The sequence below is a fragment of the Panthera uncia genome, assembly GCF_023721935.1.
Source record: "Panthera uncia isolate 11264 chromosome A3 unlocalized genomic scaffold, Puncia_PCG_1.0 HiC_scaffold_11, whole genome shotgun sequence".
In the NCBI taxonomy this organism is placed as follows: domain Eukaryota; kingdom Metazoa; phylum Chordata; class Mammalia; order Carnivora; family Felidae; genus Panthera; species Panthera uncia.
Window position 1 is genome coordinate 30,465,225 of NW_026057578.1, and position 17,377 is coordinate 30,482,601.

Below are 17,377 nucleotides of genomic sequence, written 5' to 3' on the forward strand. Positions count from 1 at the left end.
GTGCCAAAAAAGGGGGCCTGATGGTTAATGGGGAGCCAACCCCAGGGTACAGCCGGCTCTGCCCTCCTGGAAGCCAAGCATTCTTCACTAAATTCATTGTTTGGATCTTGGAATGTGTCTCCCTTAGAAACAATGTTATAAATGGTGATGTGCTTCCCAGCCCAGCCACAAAAGCCTTTGAACCCAAAATGCAGCTGTAGGGTGGTGCTCAAAACTGTGTCAGCTACCCTGGAACAAGGAGGCCACTGATCAGCGTTTTCTGGAGGGGAAAAAAAAAAAAAATTATCTACTTGTACTATCCCCTTGACCTATAAACACAAAGCTCTCCCATTAATATCCTCCCCTACCCCTCAGCGGGAACTCTGTACTGGCAAGCTTCTTGGTTTGCAGGTTAACATGAACACCATGAGGGGGAATGTATTGAGGACATGGCGCTCGCTCTATGACCTCGAGGTCAGAACTGCAGGGAAGAGCTCTGTTAGAGGCAAATCCAGAGCCTGGAGGGCTCCCAGGAACCCAAAAGTCTTCTCTAAGGGGCCAGCTCTTCCCTTCCATCATAGACTGGCCTTCCCTGCACCCCAGGCACATGACTAAGGGTGCCCCCATTTCCAGCAGGAGGGACTGGAGCTCCCCTATGGAAGACGGCAGCCCGGTGAAGCTACAGACCGGTAGTCTCTTCGACTCCAGTCTCCCAAGAGAGCAGTTCATTGGCCCAGCTTGGGTCAGGTGACCACTCTATGACCAATCAACTGGGGTGCGGGACTCCTAGTGCACAAATTGGACTGCCATGTTCCCCGCCCCAAGGCTCTGTTTACAACACAATCCAGGGGCGCTTGGGTGGCTCAGTGGGTTAAGCTTCTGGCCCGGGGTTGGTGCGTTCCAGCCCAGCGTTGGGCTCTGCTGACGGCTTGGAGCCTGGAGCCGGCTTCCAATTCTGTGTCTCCTTCTCTCTCTGCCCTTCCCTGGCTCGCTCTCTCTCTCTCTGAAAAATAAACATTAAAAAAAAAATTAAAACACAATCCATTCCCATCTACTTATATTTTCACCTTGGTGAATAAATTGATTCAGTAGTTCAAGATACCAGAAAACTTTTTTTTTTTTTTCCCCCATCAGTTTCCCACACAGAAGCCACAGAAGAGAAAGGAATATGTTCTCATCCTTCCAGGTGGTGTAGGGACAATACCGCTGTAACAGGCTTAATACTTTGCAGATATTCAACTGACACATGTTTTCTTGCCACCGTCCACCTCTGGGGACTGGACCAAGAGGCCCGTAAGAGGCCCGTGGCCCCAGGGAACCAGCAGATAAGCTTGTCTAGAACCCATTCTCCATTAGAAGTACAGTGTAAGCGACAGGTGCAATGAAAACTTTCTAACTGTATTAAAAATAGTAAAAAAAAAAAACAAAAAAAAAAAACAGTGAAATTAATTTTTAATATATCTCATTTAACCCAATGTATTCAAAATATAATTTCAACATGTAAACAATCTAAAGACATTATTCATGAGGTATGTTACATTCTATTGCTGTACAAAGACTGAAATCAGGTGTGTATTTACACTTCAGCACATCTCAGTTCAGATGTTACATTTTTATCAAAAATACTTGATCTGTATTTAGGTTTTATAAAATTTCTATCTGAAAAAGTAGAGTCACATACCCAGGTTGTTCCAAAGATACTTTAAAGTTACCCAGTAATGGGGGTGCTTGGGTGGCTCAGTCAGTTGAGTGTCAGACTCTTGATTTAGGCTCAGGTCACAATCCCAGGGTGGTGGGAAGGAGCCCCGCTCCAGGCACAGAGCCTGCTTAAGATTCTCTCTCTCTCCCTCTGCCCCTACTGTGTGCATGCCTTCTCTCTCTCTCTCTCTTTCTCTCTCTCTCTCTTAAAAAAAAGTGTTTAAATAAATAAAGTTACCCAATCACTGAATTTAGTAGTATCAGTTTTAAATTTTTTTTTTAATGTTTATATTTATTTTTGAGACAGAGAGAGGCAGAGCATGAGCAGGGAAGGGGCAGAGAGACAGTAAGAAACAGAATCCAAAGCAGGCTCCAGGCTCTGAGCCGTCAGCACAGAGCCCAACATGGGGCTCGAACCCACAAATTGTGAGATCATGACCTGAGCTGAAGTCAGATGCTCAACTGACCGGGCCACCCAGGCGCCCCGAGTAGTATCAGTTTTTCAATTTTAATTTTCATTAATGAAGATTAAATGAACTTAAAAGTTAGCTCTTCAGGGGCACTAGATATGTTTCAAGTGCTCAATGGCCACATGTAGCTTGTGGCTACCATATAGGCACAGTGCAAGTTTAGAGAGCAAGGAAGCCACTGATGAAGTCATAGTCTCAAAGGTGACTTCCCTCTTCTCTTTAGCAAACCAGTGGCAGGAATGTCAAGCATGGCCAGAGAGAAAATAATTTTCCAAATTCCTTATGTCCCCGTTGAATATCTCAAGAGGCAGGCTTTGCCGCTAGATGAGAGGTCTACCAAATGCCTGGGGAGAAGGAAGTTATGCAGAGAAGAAAAGAAGTCCCAAGGCCCACTCTTGTGTTCCCAGTGGATTCTAGGAGAAGAGAGAAAGAAATAGGACAGACAGCTGGAAGGAAAGGTTACATCTTCCCTGAATGTGACCTTTGACCAGAGTGAGGAGGTATGTCCCTGGGTTAAGGGAAGTTCCGGGATTGAATAGAGGGGTTGGCACCATGGGCTGCCCACCTCCTTCTCCCCTGTTCTCAGGCACTGACCTAAGAGAGGGGGCTGCCTCATTAAAGTCAACTTAGTGGATCACCATGGTTACACAGAGATAGGGCCTGGGTTTAGCTTCCTGGAGTCACCCCCCCCCCCACATTCCTTTGTGGCACCCACATGATGCAGAAATTCCCACCTACTCTCCAGCACCAGGGGCCTCCGAAGGAGACTAACTTGTGCGACACAAGCTTCCCATAGGGACGTCTTAGTTTGAGTTCTCTCAAAAACACAACCTGAGATCAGGACTTGGGTGCAGGTCACTTGCTTGGAGTTGATCCCAGAAAGCAGGAAAACGAGACAGGAAGGGAGGAAAAGCTCATAAAGGGTGTACAGCTGGGGCTCCATTCCTCTGGGGATCCTCTGAGGAGCTGTGTAGAATGTGCCTCAGAACTGTCCTCTCTGAAGGTCAGGGGTCTGGGGCATTTATCTCATCTCCCACCAGTTGAGGATTACTCCCAGGAAAGCTTACTTCTTACTTCCTGGTTGTGTGGACGCCTTTGGCCTCAAGGAAACATCTGAGGCAGAAAAGCAGGAGCCACTGCCTTGAGGTGCGATGAGTCATTGTGCCTGAAGCCATCCACCTCTGCTATGCTGGGGTGAGAGGTGGGCTGAGGGATGTAACACAGAATACACAAATCATCTGTTCTAAGACCCAGCATGGAGAGGGGAGACTTGACCCCGGAGCTGGCGGGAGGGCATGATGGGCACTCAGAGGAAACATTGGTGAGGCCTGAGTTAACGTCGTTGGGGAGGTTGGGGAGCACCGCAGAGCTCTGAATGAGCGTGAAGCACCCAGACCATGAGGTACACAAGCCACAGACATGCAAACACTCAGGAATGGGGCCATCACCCCTCAGCATTCTGCTTTTAAGGGATGATCTGCAGCAGGCCCTCGAGACCCAGAGGCATCACCTCACATGCCACCACAGGAAGAACTTGGAGAGTCTGAGGAAACCAGAGAGACTGAATTATTGCCTCAGACTCCATTTTTTTCCCCTCTGCTATCCAGGAGATGACACCCTACAAAAGAATACCTAATGAGTTATAGAGAAATAAAGAAGACTAAGTGAGACCTGCCACTGGGACTTGAATATATCTGGACATGTCTGGCACACAAGCATGGTGGGCTGACTGGATATCTATTTGCTTGAGAGGTGTAAAAAGAACTCCTGGAAAATAATTTTTATTCTAAGGAAAGAAGAAACCAAGTTTGGTTTGGTCCAGTGACAAAGTTTTAGTTGACGGAAGGGAGATGAAATTGTCACTCAACTCTGCCCCCAACTTGGCCCTTTGGACATGTGGGATCCTAGGAAGATAGAAGAAGCTTCTAGATGTTACAACTCAAAGGACTGTTTCATAGGACACAGGAAGACTCTGGGGCCCAAGCAGCTATGCTTTGGGGACCCTCCTGCTAAGTAACAATTCAGGGACATACACTCCAACACTCAGCTTCTCTATTTCAAGGGCTTGGTATGGTGACATTACTGAGAAAGGAGTAGATGGATTGCCAAAATGGTCACAGTTATGGGGCACCTGGGCGGCTCAGTCGGTTAAGCATCCGACTGTTGATTTCGGCTCAGGTCATGATCTCACTGTTTGTGAGATCAGGCCTCACGTCAGGCTCTGTGCCGACAGCATAGAGCCTGCTTGGATTCTCTCTCTCCTTCTCTCTCTGCCCCTACTCCCCTCTCTCTTTCAAAACAAAGAGATAAACATTTTAAAAATGGTCACAATTTCCCCCCTCCTGCAAATGCTTTGCACTTCCTCCCACAAAGAGGGGGGGCCTACCTTCCCATCTTGAATCTGGGCTGACACCATGAGTTGCTTTGGCCAAGAGAATGTGGCAGATGTTATATTGTACCTTCTCAGAGCCTGGCCTCGAGAAGCCTTACATCCTTCTACTCTCTTCACTGGAACATTACTCTGCCACGTGAGTAAGCCTGAGCTAGCCTGCTGGAGGGTGAGAGATCTCATGATCCAGAGCCAGGGCAACCCAGCTGTCCCAGCCAAGGCCCTAGATGTGTGAGAGGCCCAACCAAAATCAGTAAAGCCCTCTACCCCATCCACAGCCGACTGCTGATGCAGGAAGGAGCCCAGCTGAGTCTAGCCCAAATAGCCAACCCATAAAAGCACGAGCTAAACAGTTTGTTGTCATCTTAAGCCACTAAAGTCCCAGTTGTTTGTTATACAACAGCAGCTAACTGTTAAAGAACTTAGGAGGATAAAGGAAAAAAAAAAAAAAAAAGGTAACTGTGGGAGGTGATGGATGTGTTCACTAACTTTATTGGAGTAATTTTTTGCAATATGTACATATATCAAAGTGTCACGTTGTACACCTTGAACTCACGTAATGTGATACGTCAGTTATATCTCAATAAAGCCGGAGGGGGAAATACAAAAAAAAAAAAAAAAAAAAAAAAAAAAAAAAAGCCTTTAATCCAAAGGAAGAAAAAAAGAACATAATAGGATAAAGTGGCCATGGCTGACATGACCAAGATATTGGTGGACGTGAATCTGGAGCCTCCTGGATTTGTTTATGAGCTTGTGAGAGATGCCCCTGGGAGTTCTTCCCCCACAGACACACCACTTCCAAAAGCAGTATGGACGTCCGGATGGCTGAAGTCTCAGGGAGCTGGTGAAAGTTCTATTTACAGCTGCTAACGTGACCATTTGTTCCCATCAAGGGGAGCGACCTGGACATTTGAGTAACAAAGACTTTGTCACTGAACCCCACAGGTTTATCTTTCACGGAGAAGGGCTATCTTAATTAAAAGAGTCCACTTTATCCACCGCCAAGAAATTTCCATAGCACCTTAAATATTTATACCGGACAGTGTCTGGATTCATCCTTGGAGAGGGGAGAGTGGATTAAAGCTCTCTCACAATTGGCATCTAAGTAGGCTCAGGTGCGCGAGTCTCAGGCCCCACACAGGTGACCGATCTTACTAGATTTTTCCCTTTTCCACTTAAAGTGCAGACAGGGACCCGTGAGCGGAAAATAGGAAAGCAGAGTATATAACTCAGACTCGGTTCATTTCTTGCAAATATGCTTTTTTCCCCAGTATTTGGTGGAGAGCCGTAGGTGAAATTCTCTGGGCAGCTATCCCTCTAAACGAAGTTCTTATAAACAGAATTTGGTAACTGAACTGTGTTTCGGATTAGATGGGAGATTTCATATAATTGTTCTAGGAATCTATTCAAGTTTCCTTAACCCCAAGGTTGCATTCCACCAAAGCTCCCCTTCCAATTTTGGATGTATTGAAATACTAATTATTTGGTATAAAATGTTATCTTGTCATAATACAAATTGAATACACATTCCAAATTGTGTTGATAGATATTTGCTAGGCATCTATGGTATGCAAGTTGCCACATTAGGCATGGCGAAATAAAAAAATATATAAGAATCATGGAGCCAAAAATACCATCAAGCAATATCTAGTCCAACAACACATCTGGTGGACTCAGAAATCGAGACTTAGAGAAATCAACTCACCACACCCTTTGGTTGCAAGAAACAGAAGCCATTTGAGCCAGCCTAACCAAGTAAAGAGAGACCGATTTTAAAGAACTAAAGTTTCTTGCAGAACTCATGGGAAGGAAGTGAGCCAGCACCAAGTGGGGCTAGAATATGACCTACAGTCTTCTCTCATTCTTGCTCCCCACCTGTCTGTCTCCCTCTCTCCCTCCCTCTCTTCCTGCCTGCTTTTTTAAAAAATGTTTTTATTTATTTTTTAGAGAGAGAGAGAGAGAGAGAGAGACGGACAGAGCACAAGCAGGGGAGGGTTAGAGAGAGAGGGAGACACAGAATCCAAAGCAGTCCCCAGATTCTGAGCTGTCAGTGCAGAGCCTGATACAGGGCTTGAACTCATGAACTGTGAGATCATGACCTGAGCCGAAGTCAGATGCTTCACCAACTGAGCCACCCAGGCACCCCACTTCCTGCCTGCTTTTTGTATTGCCTTCTCTCTTCATATCTGCTTCAGTCTGCCCAGATGGCAGTCTTGATTCCAAAGTCTATGTGCACTTAGAGATCCTGTGCCCACCATCAAGTCACGCAGTCTCTGGGTGTCATCAGCTGTGGCCGGCAGCAGGGTCGGGTGGGCAGGTAAGATGGATCTGTGACCTCAGAAAGGGAAGGGGTGGGCAGAGGGTGGAAAGGGAAAATGCTTGGAGTCTCTGAGTGGTCACATCGTCTGTTCATCTCCCTGCTGTTGGCCTTTTCATCTCTGACAGCCCAGGTCCGTGGCCAGACGAGATAGCCCCTGCCCATGGGATTCTGACCTCTGGGCATTCTTGAGAGATCCTGGGTGGTAGGTTCCTTGAATGTGCCATGCCTTCTCACACCACTATGTATTGGCCCGAGCATTCCCCTTCTCCTGGAGGCCCTTACCTCCCCTCTCTGCTGGACTATTTCTCCCATTACCCTTTAAAAAAAAAATTGAGAGAGAGACAGAGAAAGACATGGGGGAGAGCAGAGCAAGAGGGAGACAAAGAATCCAAAGCAGGCTCCAGGTTCTGAGCTGTCAGCACAGAGCCTGATGCGGGGCTTGAACCCATGGACCGTAGGATCACGACCTGAGCCAAAGTCAGACACTTAACAGACTGGGCCACCCGGGTGCCCCTCCCAATACCCTTGATGTAACCTCCATCAGTGCCCTCTACCTTTCATCCTCCCAACTTAAACATGCAAACTAAGTAAAAGGTCAGTTCAATCTTAGCCTCTGGTGAGTCCCCTAAGTTCCACAGTCCAACTGGAACGTTGCCTAAATCCCTTCCCATATGCTGGAACTGCTCATTCTCTGAAACGTGGCTCAAGTGCCACTTCTCTCCCCACCCACCCCATCACTTCTTCAGTGCTCTTACAGCAACGTTTCAAAATGCATCGCCAGTGAGCTCTTCCTCAGGTCAACCAGCCCAATGGCCAAGATGGCGTCTTATTTGTCAGTTCATCTCGTTCTCCGTCTGCCTTACTGTGAGTACTCAACACATACCTGACCAGTGAAGGAAATGAAAAAATGAATCCTGTCCCATAATTTCCCACATTACTTGCCACAAGCTTTAGCTCATTTAATCCTCATAGGCCCCTGGGAGGTGGTATTATTATTATCTTCATTTTCACAGAAAAGGAAGCTGAGCTGTGGGGTGGTGAGGGAACTTGGTGAGGCGGTCTATCAGAAGGGTCTCTCGGCCTCTGTGCTTTCTGCCTCCTCCTAGCAGCCCAGTCTAGGTAGAGAATGATTCTTGCTGATCCTCACCCTGCTAGCCTCAATTAAAACCTGTAGCCAAATGGAGAAACAAGGTTGCTATATGTCCTGGGGTGAGAGTAGAGAAAGTCAGATTATTGCTTCTTTGCAATCTCTAATGGCTAGGCATTGGAAGCAGCAGTAGCATCACCTTAGAATTCCTGGGGTGGGAACACAATGCCCATCCAGTCTTTGGAAAATTGTGGAGTCAGCAGAAGTTGGCCTTGTGCCCTGCCCTCACTCCCCTGTCTTCCCTTCCTACCCCTACACCCCCATGTTCTCTTCCATTATGATACAGAAGGCTCTGTTGGTCACTGATTCATTCAACAAACATTCAGTCAATATGAACAATGCCAGAAATGTTCTTGGCACTCAGGAGACAAAGCCTTGTCAAGTTACTGTAGTATAATGAAAGAAGTAAATATACATTACTGTTAATACTACTGTAAATATATATTACTATTAATATGTATAATATAATATAATATAATATAATATATAATAATATATATATTACACACACACACACACACACACACACACACACCCCTGTGTTGTTCAGAGCTTTCCAATGGGCCAGAGAGACTTCTTGCTACCCCTTGGGAAAGAATTTGTCTTGGAGACAAAGATTGTGATGACAATTTTCTCATAAATTCAATCACTGAATGGAAAAAGTCACCTAGAAACAATGACTCAAAGAAAAGTTACAGGCACACAAGAAAAAAAAAAAAAAGACAAAGGAAAGAGGAGAAATCTAAGTTGCTAGGAGCCAGGAAAGAAGTGAAAGAGAAAAAGAAAATCATCACAGAAATGAAGGATCCAATGAAGCAGGAAAACAATAGAAACATTTAGCTTGGAACATCAAAAATAAATTCCAGAAAAATGAACACCGTAACATGGAGAATAACAATGAATTTTATTTGTTTGTTTGTTTGTTTATTTTAAGTAGACTTCAAGCCCAATGTGGGGCCCAACGCCAGGCTTGAGCTCACAACGTTGAGTTCAAGACCTGAGTTGAGATCAAGAGTCGGACACTTGTCTCATGGAGCCACCCAGGTGTCCCCACAATAAATTTTAAAAGGAAGAGAATAGGGGTGCCTGGGTGGCTCCATCAATTGAGTGTCTGACTTCGGCTCAGGTCACAATCTCCTGGTCCGTGGTTGGAGCCCCGCATCAGAAAACTTGCCTAAACAAAAACCTTAAATTTATAGATTTAAAGGGCCTACTATGTTTTGAGAAACGGACATAGTTTTCTTTCCTAAATTTTTGTCAAAATGTAAGTTCCATGAAGTGTAGGGACAGGGATTTTTCTCGTCCTTTTTGTTCACTGTTGTATCCCCAGTGTTCAAAATCATTCCTGGCACCTAAGAACCCCCAATAAACATTGACTGAATGAACTCCTAAGGGAATAGACTAACTAACACTGACATACCCTATTAATGTTACCGTACTTCGAAGATAAAGGTTCCTTTAGTTACCCAGCAGAAAGGTCAAATCACCCATTTGAAGAAAAACAAAACCACAAAGATCAGACCAGCTACAAACTGTAGCATGGTGACATTTGAAGCTAGAAAACCATGGACCAATCGTGTACCTCATAGAACACCACGGTGTCCGCAGAGAAAGAAAACATGGCCCAGGAACTTTGTATCGCCCAAACTGTAGTCCAAACATAAAACATGCAAATATTTCAAAACTACAAAACTTCAGCCATCTTGAAGAAAATACCATAAAAGACTAACTCTGGTGAGCAAATGGATAGAGAAACAGAAGCAAAAACACCAAGGGGACACTGGATATGTGGATGTTTGGGATTAAAGTTAAAACAGCTCTTGGAATTCTGGTTACAAAACATGACATATTACAAAACGTAACATATAACACCATTATGAGATAGAAACTGTAAAACCAATGGAAGTAGACGTTTGCTAAGTATCCTGATTTCTTCCTTTTTTAATGGCCAAGGGACCGAAAAGCTAGGTTGCGAGTAGGTAGCCCAGAGAACAGAGATACAGATCAAGGTGTACAAGCATCCATCAGGTAGAGGTTTCCAGCCAGGGGCCATGTCTGCATCTTTGGTCGTCCTGGAATTGAGCAGCACACATGCCATTCAGTGTGATGGGATCAAAGCTTATGAGCAAACTGCAGACTGCTCGACTGCCTTGCACAAAGAAGAGGTGTCTCATGGAAACACATTAATTCATCCCCACGGAGAAATAAAGCACTCCAGCCAGTGGTAACAACCAACCGGAAATGAGGGGCGAAGAGAAGAGAGAGAAGGGGCAGGACCGACTGGATGCACGTGGATTTTGTCATCGCTGTGGTGGAGATTCAAAGGATATTGTCTTAGATGAGGAGATTAATTGTGTAATAAGTGTGAGTGCTCTTTTGTATTATGTGAATTACTTGTTCAATATACATATGTTAACTAGTCAAAAAAAAAAGTAAAAAGTAAACATAGCCCTATGGGATGCAGGGAGGGGGCAGGGAGAGTGAGCTGGCAGTGAAGGAAGTCAGTTACGTGCTGGTGGGGATTTCTGGGGTGTCCACAAGCTGCCTCCTCTCTAGGGTTACATCCAGAAGGATGGGAGAATGGACAAGGAGACCCTCAGATTTCAGATCAGTTTGGGACCTGCGAGTGGGGAGGAACTGTACAACTTCCCACCAGGCACCTGGAGTAAGCTGGTGGCCATGGCATGGGGACTGCCTAGGGCATCTTCAGGAGGGGAGGGACCTAGACAGATCCAGAAAGAGCTTCTGGGGGCCACAGGGTATGTGGGAGGCAGCTTACATTCCCCAGACCCCAGAGAAGGGCATGGAAGCCAGATGGGAGAAAGCGGAGGGACCTGAGGGTATCTCACAGTTGGGACAAGGGGACCCACAAAAAGGCAGCGGTCTGGGCCATGCCAGGGACCACATGGGAACTCAGACATCTTGGGGGAGCCGGTGGAAGGAATTCTGTACCCACAACCAACATGACATCCACCCGTGGTCAGATGCTTCCTCCCACGCAACCCCCGCCCCCAACTGCCAAGATGTTCCATAAGCCCACCACCAGCAGTTAGCAGCAGCAGCAAAACTGAGATAAGATCCTATAGAGAATGTGGGGGTGGGGCAGGCAGAAAGGAATATTTTACCTGGAATGACCCAAGTTTACCAGAAATTAACCAGCATGTTTTCTGCTACTAGCTGAATGGGAGTTCAAAGTAGAGGTTAAGTTGTATTTTTAAAAAAGTTTCACGTGTAGCACGTCAGAGCACTTGGCCCAAAAATTCAAGTGAGAGAACAACATCAATGCTTTAAATCTTTGCTTCTCAGAGTGTGGTCCAGGGACCAAACGGCACCGACCTCACCTAGCAGTTGACTATGAACACAGGGCCAGGCCTCAGGCCATGTTCAGTTTCAATGAGGCGGCCAGGTGCTTTGGGTGGATGCGAACAGTAGAGGCCCCTGCTTTGATAGTTTCGGGTACTACTTGGAAGCGCCTAGAAAGACAGGACTAGGTATATGAGGGGGACCTCAGGAAGGAGGAACCTCTGGGTTGAGTCTTCAAGGGTGATCAGGAGTTCCTCAGGTGAAGGGCATTCGGGCAGAGCTGCGGCAGGTTCAAAGCAATGAAAAGCCTGACCCCCTCAGACAGCAGTGTGTGGTCCGGCGTGGCTGGAGCAGAAGGTGGGAGGTGAGATGTGTTTTCTGTTCCACTTATGCAGCCAAGACACAAAGTGCAAGACGAGTCGAGGTCCCTGGCTCCTGCGGTGTTTCAGGAACACAGCTCCCCTGCCCCTAGGCTTGAACATTGTTCAAACTGCAGGGCCAGACTGGGAGCCAAAACCACCTCTCTCATGGAGATGCAGGCCGGCTGAGGGGAGCCAGCTGGGGGAAGTTTCTTGGAGGACAAACACACTTCCTGGGCCAAGAAACCTCCGGAAGGAGCCAAGGAGGCGAGGGCAGGACGGCTCAGCCAGTGGGACCAGTTCATCAGCCTCTCCCAGCCCCCGTGTGAGATGCTGACCCTCCACCCAGGGCCAGCCAAATCTCTGCAGTCACAAAGCCAACTCTCAGGGCTTTTACCACTTTGAGGCCTTGACCGCCCCTCATTCCTGGCCCTGGCTCACCCCACCCTCTGCTGTGCACAGAGACGAATATTCAGAACATTCAGTGGGTTCTCCCACACTCCAGCGAATCACTCTGCTATGGAGACTTCCCTGACCCAGCAAGCAGCCCCACGCCTTCCTGCTGTGCCCTGATTGAGAACAGGCCTGGGCTGTCCAGGCCTTCCAACAACCTTAACCTCTTCCTCCCCAGACCCAGGCCACAGGGAAGGGATGGTGAGTTGTGCCTTGAAGCGGCTGAGTGACTAGACAGAGAATGTAACTTCCAGCATCCCACCAGTTGGCTCTTGTTGGGAGGCAATGGTGAAAGTCATGTGCAGATGAGCAGGGGGAGGGCTCGGGGAGATGGGCACAGAGAAGGTGGCAGAGGCCAGGTCACGCCTCGTGCCGCAGGCCAGTGAAGGACTTGGGTTTCATCCATACTGCAGTGAGAACCCTAAACCATGGACTTCATGTAACCATTGGGCCTCACCTCCCTTGTGGGAGAAGTTAGTGAGGTGACATCTGGAAGAAGGTCGTGGAGAGATCAGAAAATATCACGAGGCAAAACCACCAAATGGGGAAAATGATGAAGAAATCCACAAAAGGCTGCCACCTCTGTATTCAGGCTACTGTTTAAAGATGGATTAGCAAGGGGGAAAGATTAGAACATGGAAACTGGTCAAAAGGTCACCACTGAAGTTAAAGAACAAAATTGTGATCACTTAAACTACAGAGGTGTGTCAGTCACCTATTGCCACAATACTGCTGTGTAACAAACATCCCTAAAAAACTCAGGGCTGAGAACACTCATCCTTTGCAGGGGCCCATTGGGACAGCTCTGCTTCATGCTGTAGGCCTCAAGCTCTGCTCTACGGTCTCTGCTCTTCCAGAGACCCGTGGGCTAGCCAGGGGCCTGTTCTCCTCATCACGATGGCTGGGACACAAGAGAACACATCTCACCCCACAAGGACACTTCAAGTCTTTAAAACATCTCATTGGCCAAAGTAAGTCACATGGCCAAGCCCAAAGTTAAGGCTTGGGAAGAACACTCCGCCTCTGGTTGAGAGGAACTACAGTCATATGACAGAGGATGTGGACTCTGGGCAGACTCAGATACAATCACTTTTCAGTGTTACCAGTCGTAACACCACCAAACGCTAATCAGTGTGACAGAGGTAACAGTGAGTGTGCAGAGTAGAGGACAGATTCAGGAGATGGTTGCAAGGTGGGACCCACAGGGTTTGGTGATAGACTGGGCCCAGGAGACGAAAGAGGAGAGGACTCGTGAGCGAGTGCAATGAAGCTGGAAGAGAAGTATATTTGGCGGAGAGGGAAGGTGCTGCCTCCGGATTGAGATGCAGCCTGTGGTTATGCCACATAAGCAGTCAGCTCTCCAGTCAGGAAGTTGGAGACAAGGTCTGGGTAAAGGTTTAGAATGGCCAGTCATCAGCTTACCAAAGCCTACCAGAGGGGTGAAGTATTTGCTCGTGGCCGTACTCTGAGGTATGATTTTTTAAATTTATTTTTATATTTTATTTATTTCTGAGACAGAGAGAGACAAAGCATGAGTGGGGGAGGGGTAGAGAGAGGGGGAGACACAGAATCCGAAGCAGGTTCCAGGCTCTGAGCTGTCAGCACAGAGCCCAACGTGGGGCTCAAACCCACAAACCGTGAGATCATGACCTGAGCCAAAGTTGGTGGCTCAGCCGACTTAGCCACCTAGGCGCCCCTTGTGGCCGTACTCTGTGATGCCATGGGAGATGTGTCCTCCTTTCCCCAATCCCACACCCTGACACAGACCTCCGAAGACATCAGACCCCATGTGACTAAGTTCCAGGGGCACCATGCTGCCACCCAAGAGGACAACTCTCTGTCAGGTTCAGAGAAGCTGAAAAGACTCTGCATTGGGCTGGAAAGAGGATTTTTGTTCTAGTTTGTTTATTTTGAGAACATTAAGAAGTTTTGGAGTACTATACAACCCCCCCCACACACACATTTCCCCACTTCCAGGATGAGGCACCTGTGAAGTTCAGTGATAACCGCGGGTGAGTGTGTCAGAATTCGGGTGCCCTCAAATGTAGACCCCAAGACGCAGATGCAAGTGCAAGTCGCTTAGGTGGGGAGGGGAAGAGGGGAGGTGAAGAACACCAACACGGGGCATGTGGTGCACATCACCACTGTGGGCGACGGGGCTCAGTCCTGCTGGGGATTCTGGGAGAAAGTGTAGAACCCACCTCAGCTGCCCACCCAGGGGATGAGGGAGCTGGCTACTGATGCCCTTCAACCACTGGCTGAGAGCTTCTCCTGCGTGTTATCCCCCTGGCACTTCCTGTTTGCCTGAAACGTTCCCAGAGACCAGCAGTAGTCGAGTGAGTGCCAAGTGCCTAGAGAACTGGAGTGGGCAGTGACAGTAACTCCCCAGGGAAGGCTGTCATCCTGTCCGTCATATGGAGTGCACAGAAAGGCCGTCTCCCTGTCTGTGACATGTCTACAGGTGTCAGTAGGAGGGATAGACCACTTCCAGGGTTTCTGGGAGCCATGGATGCCACATGGGAGAGAGCAAGGTGAATGTGGCCGCCTCGGGAGACCATTTCAGGGACTTGTGTCACAGTTCACGTAGAATGGAAGGGGGTGGGGGGTGTCCAATGTGGCTTCAGTTCTGGGGCAAGCACCTTACTCAAGGAGGCAGAGTCTTCAGACGTCTCATATGAGAGAGGGAGTTTCAGAGGCTCTGATGTGCAGAAAAAAGGGCACCTGGGCATCAGCAGCTGAGAAGCAAGAGCAGCCAGGGGTCTGGGAACACGGTCAGACAGGGACACGTGGCCCTGCACTATGGAGCTGGCGAGCAACCTGGAGTGAGGGGGAGGAGGCTGGGTGGCAGCCTGGGGCAGAGGAGCTGTGCTGAACAGGTCCTGGGTACGAATAAAAAGGCACCTACTGGACTACCTGTGCCAGAGAGGACCAACAGAAAACTGTTAACGGGTCTCAAGGGTCAAGAAAACAGTCACTCATCAACAAAAGGTTTCATTTTTGCATATATCCAATTTGTGTGTGCCACCTTGGATGATAACGCAGGCCAAGACCACGGGTGGGAGTAGGCATCCTGAGGAGAGAAAAGACGCAAGGTGGGAATCTGCTAGTTAGAGGTGGGAGCTTCTCCCTTAAACTCCTTTTGCAACTTCCTATGCCTATAGGATTAGGTCCCGAAGCCTCCCATGTCTTAGTTTGGCTTTACCCCAAAGTAGAATCTGTATATTAATTAACTATTTCTAGGTAATAAATTAGCACAAAGGTGAGCTTAAAACAATAATAAATGCTGGTTATTTCATACACTTACTATCAATCGGGGATTTGGAAGTGGCTTAGCTAAGTGGTTCTGCCTCAGAATCTCTCACAGGGGCTGCAGTCATCTGAAGGCTTGACTGGGGCTGGACAATCCACCTAAAAGGAGGGTCATGCACACAGGAGGCCTCAGTTCTGCTCCACAACATGGACATCTCAATAGGGCTGCTCAAGTGTCCTCACAACACGGTGATTGACTTCCCCAAGAGCAAATGATCCAAGAGAACAAAGGAGAAGTCATCATGTCTTGTACGACCGAGACTTGAAGACACACATTGTCATTGCTATGCATTCTACTCATTAGAAATAAGTTATGAATACAATGCAGTGGCAGTTACAATGTGTGTCTTCCAGAAATAAGTTATGGGGGCACCTGGGGGGCTCAGTTGGTTAGGCATCTGACTCTTGATTTCGGCTCAGGTCATGATCTCGTGGTTTGTGGGTTTGAGCTCTACATCAGGCTCTGCACTGACAATGTGGAGGCTGCTTGGAATTCTCCCCCTCTCTTTCTGCCCCTCCCCTACTCTCTCTCTCTCTCTGCCCCTCCCCTACTCTCTCTCAAAGTAAATAAACTTAAAAAAAAAAAAAAAGCACCTGACTGGTTCAGTTGGTTAAACATCTGCCTCCTGATTTCACCCCAGTCCTGATCTCAGGTTTGTGGGCTCAAGCCCTGCATGGGGCTCTGTGCTAACAACTTGGAGCCTGCTTGAGATTCTCTCTCTCTTCCTCTCTTTCTGCTCCTCCCCCCTCCCCAGCTCATGCAAGTATGCACATTCTCTCTCAAAACAAATACACATAAAAATTGTTTTTAATGTTTATTTTTGAGAGAGAGAGAGAGAGAGAGAGAGAGAGAGCAGGGGAGGGGCAGAGAGAGAGGAAGACACAGAATCCAAAGCAGGTTCCAGGCCCTGAACTGTCAGCACGGAGCTCAATGCTGGGCTTGAACTCACAAACCATGAGATCATGACCTGAGCTGAAGTCGGACACTCAACCAACTGAGCCACCCAGGTGCCCCAATAAATACACGTTTTTTGAAAAAGGGGGTGTCTGGGTGGCGCAGTTGGATGAGCTTTCGACTCTTGGTTTCAGCTCAGGTCATGGTCTTGCAGTTGGGTTCACGGGATTGAGCCCCATATGGCCAGAACCTGCTTGGGATTCTCTCTCCCTCTCTCTCTACCCTTCCCCCACCCATGCTCGCTCTCTCTCTCTCTCTCTCTCTCTTTCTCTCTCTCAAAAAACATGAACATTTTTTTAAAACTTAAAAAAAAAAAAAAGAAGTACGTTTTGAAAGCCATCACCCTCAAGAGGAGGGAAATTCGCTCCACTTTTTGAAGGAAGGAGTGTCAAAGAATTTGTGAATAGATTTTGAAATCACCACACCCTTTATTTGGGAGGTCATCCTAGGAAGCACGAGTGAGGGAGTGAGGAAGTGGGACGAGGGAGGGAGGAAGGTGAATTAAAAGTGCGCTAATAAGCAAGTTACGCTGGGGGCAACTGGAGCTCTGTCCTGTGAGTTCTCCGAAACACTATGTGGAACACGCCTTAGAGTCATCCCGTTGGGGGACGGAAGTCTGGGGCACGACCCACCTTTGCCAGTCCTGCATTGGTTGAGGTTAAATCCCTGCATCTTCCGCTTCTGGGTACCCCTGCCTTCAATGGAGCAAACGCGTGTGATGCTCAAGCTTTAAGCACAGAAAAAGCAAAGCGTACACGTGCTTGACATAGGAAGCTGTCAGTGCGCCGGAAACGGTCTTCTTCTGCAGCTGCAGATGAACTCAGGTGGCCCAGGGGGATAGGAAATGAGGCAGAAACAGCATCTACTCCAGCCTACAAGGTCGTCCATTAATTAGGGCTTACCTAAGGCTCCCTTTTCATGACTGACTTCTCTTTGGCCCACACTTGAATGCTCCAACAACACGGAAGTGTTTGTCACTCCCTGCAGTCGCTCTC